A 6,000-nucleotide genomic window follows, 5' to 3' on the forward strand; every position below is an offset into this window, starting at 1 on the left:
CYAGATGTTTTGCAGCGGGAGATGGAAAATCCTGCCTAGCTGCGACTCCCCGTATTATTTTCTCCCTGTGCACACACAACACCGGTTGGTTTGGTGATAATACCATTCTCTAAAGGGTTTTCTACGCTGGGCATCGTGCAGAGGTGCATGGCCCCGAGCGTATGAAGCATCTCTGCAGGCAAAGCCTCCCCGGCACGGGGGGCCGCAGGGCCGAGGGGGGATCGCGTGCTTTGACAGTGGCTCATCGCTGCCCTCCGTTTCAAAGAGATTTTTATCAGCCTGGCACTGAAGATTTCCCAAACTGTTTATATTAAGAGCAGCTTTGGATGCCAGCAATGAATATTACTATATTGCTGAAAGGAATCAAAAGCTAAAGTGCCTGCGTGTACAGTTAATCTATCCAAACAGAGAATGTTTCTTAAAAAATTACGGCACTATTTTTATAGCAAACCTCAGCCAAATTCAAAACTGGATAAATATAATATGTTCTTTTAAAACTAATTTATTTTTTTAATCATGAGCAAAAATACTTTCCTTGCTTTCATTCATCAACTAATACTTCCCCCCATATTCACGCTGGCTACACGTGGGAGCCCGGGGCTTTGCCTCTGAATGCATTTCTGCTCCAGGGGCATCCGGATTGAAACAGATCCCACGGCTGGCGGCRAAAYTTATTCAAGCACGTAAAGSCAGTATCAGGGCCAGCCTGTGGTTTGCATCTCTTTCGGACAGAACCATGGAGATGGCAAGAACGTGCCTCAAAGGGGCTGGCAGCGATGGGAAAGYAAGGCACCCTAAAGCCCTGAGCCGACAGGAGCCTAAATAGAGGCAGAGCCTCTGCTCATCTGCTTTTAAGGCAAGAATATAGAGTTTCCACGTTCCTGTTAGTAAGAACTGGCCTGAGTGGTCATTACTGCRGTGTGATTTCCATTTGGGTTGCTTACAGCAGAGTTTGGCCCTTCCATGGCTTTATTATTGTTATTTTTATTATTTTAGTCTAATCAGAAGAGCCACACAGATTTTTTTCCTCCCCCCTAGAGGTTTTAAGCATTTATTTAGACTCGCATCATTGCCTAAGACCACGATTTGACTCTTTGGAAATCTCAGCCGGGGTCTGTGACTCCCGTAGACATCGTGCATACGCCGTATGTGCAAACCAAGCAATTTGCAATGCACCAAACACCCCAAAGCATAGTTAAAAATGACTGGGGGGGAGATGCCGTTCGGTGATGAAGAGGGAAGCAAGGAAGCCCGACCGCCCGAGAGCTGCCACGTCCCCTTTCTGTTTGTTTGTTTGCTCTGCCGGCTTTCCAGGGGTTTCAGCCGGGGCCTTATAACRCCAGATAAAGTTGCAAAAATGCTGCAACGCATACCAACGCGTTGACCGTTTGTGTACGTGTTTCTCAAGAGCAGATTGTTTCAGCTGCTAGCTGTCACAGGAATATATGTTTAAATTACTTTCAWCTAATTTTCCCGCTTTAAAGCACAAACTCTGTTGGGGGGGGGGGCCGTGTCATTGCCCCGGCATTTGCGCACTGCTGCTTCTGCTCCCCGATAAAGGTCAAAAGCAAGTAAAGCTCCAAGGCTGTTGACTTTGATATCAGTTTTCTTCCCCCTCTTGGGAGTGTGTGTGGGGAAATCACTCCAGCTCCTCATTGATTTTTCATGGAAATTCACCAATATCTCCCAATTCCAGTCTCTGATTCTCCCTGATCGCAAATCCTTATCCCTCTGCCCCCAAAATGAAATCCTGCCTTGTTTCAGTTGGTGATGATGCTGATGGTATCGTTGTTAGTGCACTGAGTGCGGGGGGGGGAGGGATCCAGTTTGCTAGAACACAACCCTTGCGTAGAATGACAGAGGTTACTTAAAAAAAAAAAAGAAAAAAGGAAAGAAAAAGAAAGAAAAAAAGCAATAAACGCATCTTAAGAAAAGGAAAAAATAAGGAAAGCAGAAGGTACACAGACCTTGTAATGCATCTCTACGGGCTGCAACGTAACGTGACTGTGCCCTTGTGCAGAACATGCTACCACACCTAACGCTGCCGAATTAACCGCTGTTGTGACTTTAAATTMTCCGTTTGGAAATCACACTTCACTCCGGCTTTGTTTGTTTGGTTTTGTCTCACTGCCTCTCTCTTCCTTGGCTTCGGCCCTCCTGTTTTTAGCTGCAAACTGATACAAGGAAAAAAACTGCTTTGCGTTTCTACAACTTCAGATAATGCAACATGAATTACTGGAATGAACCACGTAACATTATGGTCTCTCCTGCAATCTGCAAAGGGCAAAAACGGCCTTTAACCAAACAAACAAAATCTCGGTCATCAACCCGCTTAAACGGYGTACAAGTGAATTAGCGCCTTCCCGTTGGGCTCCCCAGGCATTAAAGCTACTTTTCTTCGGATGCATCTATTTAGATGTTGATCTTGATTCGTCTGCTCAGGCTCTTTCAGAAGCGACCAGGGAAAGCATTCCTCAGCTCACATTTATAAATGTGCATGTGGCACGAACGCTCAATTTGTCGTTGCTGGACAAAAAAATCTACTGAAACTTCTTTTCATTTTCACTGACTCACAAACTCAAATCAGAGTGCTGTAACGTACCGCGCGCATCAGAAAAGTTTATGAAAACTTCAGTTGTCGGATTAGCCAGGTTACTCCTTTGTATGAGGAGCACAAGAGAGCAGCATGGGTCATTAAGAAAAAGTCCAGCAAATCAGAGTTTTAAAATTTGCTCAGATAAATAATCTGGTGCAGGGTCCAGAAAAGAAAACAAAATGGTAAACTATTTGTATTGTGGAAAGAAAAGCCACATCTTAAAATAAAAATCATTTTCCTAGGTAAAAATGCCCAGTGCTTTAAAATCTATTCAGCCCTTGGTGAGAGTAGGCATTTTATCATACATGTAGCAAACTAACATTTGCAACACAGCTTACCATTCGTAACTTTGACAAAATACACAATCTGATCTTTCCCTGTGAGTCAGAATGTTTTAAATGCTTCCTTGGGAATTCCTTCTTTAAAGACAGTGTCTTGAGATTAAAATGCAGATTTAGTTCTTTAGCACATTTTTCCTAAATGGGTATAAACACAAAGTCTGCCCTTTAAATTAAATGACAGCAAGAAGTCAGGGGAAAAAAACAAAACAAAACAAACAATAGCAAACAGTGTGAGACCGAATCTGCTCTTACCAACCTCACTGTAAATAAGGGACTGGCTCTAATTTGGTTAATGAAATTTCACCAGTGTAAATTAAATTAGGCTAATTATTTTATGGTTAAAACTACCTCTGCAAACAAAATTAGTGGATTTTTCTGCAATTTAAGGATTTTTTCAAATTCAAAAAAATGCTGTCCTGACCTGTAAAAGGAGAGCTCCCACAGACAGAACGTTAAAGTGAGCAGAAAGTAGATTTTTTTTTTAATTGATTTATATCTCATTCTTTTTTTGGAGTTGTAATTATTTTTATATTTTTACTATTTAAAATAACAGCTATAATCCCCCGGATCCAACATGCTCAAAAAACCTGTCTTTTTCCTGGTGTTGTCGTGCCTTTGAGCAACGCGCAGCAGAGCCGCACTTTGTAGCCGTATGAAATCCGTTTGCCCAAGCACGCTGGCTACCTCGCACGGCTAGGGTGAATCGTCAGGTATTCAAACCTTTGGAAAACAGGAAATGATAACATATTATGTTATGTTTTATGCTGGCCTGTTATGTTCCTTTTTTTTTAAGTACAACATAGTAACCAATTATTTTTATAATGCTTCTACCTGCAAAAAAGCAGATGCAACATGCATGCTGTTTATAGGGAGAGGGCATTAATTCTGAATTTTGATACAGAAGCCCAGCCGATAAAAATTATTAAACTGTCTGTTGATAAAGTAAATTGTACTATAAGTACATAACAAGTGCTGAAAAGATAAATATGCTTTCAACTGCAATGCAAATACAAGCCCCTGCAGCATGAGCGGACCGGTCCCGAGCGCACGAAGCTGCTCTGCGCAGCTTGCACTGCAAAAGTCGCAATGCCATCTAACGGAGAGAGCAGGCACCCCAGCACGAGGCAGATTTCCCTGATAGCAATCTGTGCTTCGGTTTAACAGCTTTAAAAAAGATTTACAAAGCAACAGTTTCGATGGAAGAATAACAAAATCCTGTAGCAAAGGCTGGACAAATATTTTGATTTCCTTGCTAGATGTCAACACTTGAAATGAGTAGCGTTGTCTCAACCYGTCCCTGTCTCCCGGGCAGATGCACGTGCCCCCAAAAGCTGGTTTTGTGCGGGGTGCACGTCCGATGCGGGAGTTTGGATTTATGATCGTGGTAGAAATTCCCCGCTGATGTAAAACTCGAGGAAGCGACCCACTAGCAAAGAAAGGCAGAAATGCCCTCCGAGGAGCTTAGCCTTGCTCCTGGATGCGCGGTCGTGTCTCGCTGTCGTCTTCCCCGCCTCGCTCGCACCCCCACGGCCAGACCCACGCGCCGCCGGCCCCACGACGCGCCGGTGCACCCGTACGCGGCGGTCACCCCCTGGCCCCGCTGCTCACGCAGGGCCGTCTGCGGACGTCTCCGCAGAGAGAAACGGAGACCGGCRTACAGAAAAGCAGAATAAACCTTGCCTTAAACTGCTCTTTGCAGTGCATGTTGTATCTCTTTCCTATACAGTTAGCAATATTATTAAAATATATGTGTCTGCACCTTTCCAGAAACGCTTTTGCAYATCCACAGACAGGCAGGCATGTGTCAGTGCTGACAAACATGTGCGTGTTTRTTTATACACATAGAGGTAAGTGTAAGGGAGACTTTGGGCACAGGACTCAGTGGGCTAAATCCAGGGCTCAGTCCTCCAAACTCAAATCATGCTGCATTTTTACCCAGGTAGCAAMTAGAGTTTGACTAACCTTTGAGACTAACGCCCAAAACAGGCCCTAATCTGAAGATGATTTAAGATTTCAACCCTAGTTAAATACCTTCAGATGGAAGACCATTAGAAAGCAGTTTGAATTTTACTCTACCCCTTCCTTGTTGCAGCTGAACAAAGCACCATTCTCTCTGACTCGTATATATTTTCCCTCACACTATACCCAGGATTTTTCTCTAATTTATTTCTTTAGGGCCTGATCCAAAGTTCCTGCTGATTTCAGGAGGTCTTGGATAGGGCCCTTCRTGTCCCCAGCTCCTGACCTGCCGCAGACATTATTGAAGTCACTGTTGATTTAAATGATAAACATCAGACTGCACAAAATAGTTTAGAAGAGGGGGGGAAAGTCATTCTTTAAAGACTGCTGTGCTTATTCTAAGCTGGGTGTCCCGCAATCACTACCCATTTCAAGCTTATTCTAATATAGTAGGGTTAGGGATGAAAATCAACCATAAAAATGATATGGTTTTAAAAGTAGCAATAAAAGCTAGTAGAGCTGGGGGAAAAATGCTGCAAAATAGCTTTGCTGCCCWCAAAAAACAATCGAAAAAATATTAAAATAAACTCAAACATACCCAACAACAGAAAACTGAAGTGAATAATAATAATTAAAAAAATGGAATCGATTTCCATGTTTACTTTTCTTTCTGCAGTTGGATCTCTTGTTGTAGCCACAAGAACTGAAAGGATAGGACGTGAAATCGGAAATAAAACACGGGGGGGGGGGCAGAGAGAAATAAGGGTTTTTTTCAGCTATTTAAGGCAAAAGAATCAAATTTAGGACAGAAGCGCCTACGAGGCAGCCCCGCAGAGCAGATCTGCCCTGCATCCCTCTCTGCCCGGGGTCTCGTCCCAGCTGCATTTTTGCAAGGCAGAAGCTTGAGAGCRGGGAAGGAGACGGTGCAAACCCGAGGCTTGGAGGGGAGGAAGAGGAAGAGGAGGAAGGTTTCGAGACGGGCTCGGAGGGGGAGAGGAAAGAGAAAAGTCCAGTACATACAGCTTGATGAGTCCACCAGCCCCCAGCCTCCGCTTCTCTCTCTCTCTCTCCCTCTTAAGCCAAAAAGGAAATGCGGTTCTCTCC

At 43.9% G+C, this 6,000-nt stretch overlaps 1 long non-coding RNA gene across 1 annotated transcript in view; it reads right to left on the minus strand.

The window, feature by feature from the left end:
* Positions 1 to 5,966, minus strand: part of LOC146595023 (uncharacterized) — a 31,579-nt gene extending 25,613 nt beyond the window's left edge. The window contains exon 1 of the long non-coding RNA XR_014896029.1: positions 5,917 to 5,966. This is a non-coding gene — a long non-coding RNA (uncharacterized LOC146595023). The remainder of the gene's footprint in view (positions 1 to 5,916) is intronic.
* Between the last annotated feature and the right edge of the window lie 34 nt (positions 5,967 to 6,000).

The sequence above is a fragment of the Rhea americana genome, unplaced genomic scaffold, assembly GCF_003343005.1.
Source record: "Rhea americana isolate MKP2758 unplaced genomic scaffold, rheAme1 scaffold_24, whole genome shotgun sequence".
Taxonomy (NCBI): Eukaryota; Metazoa; Chordata; class Aves; order Rheiformes; family Rheidae; genus Rhea; species Rhea americana.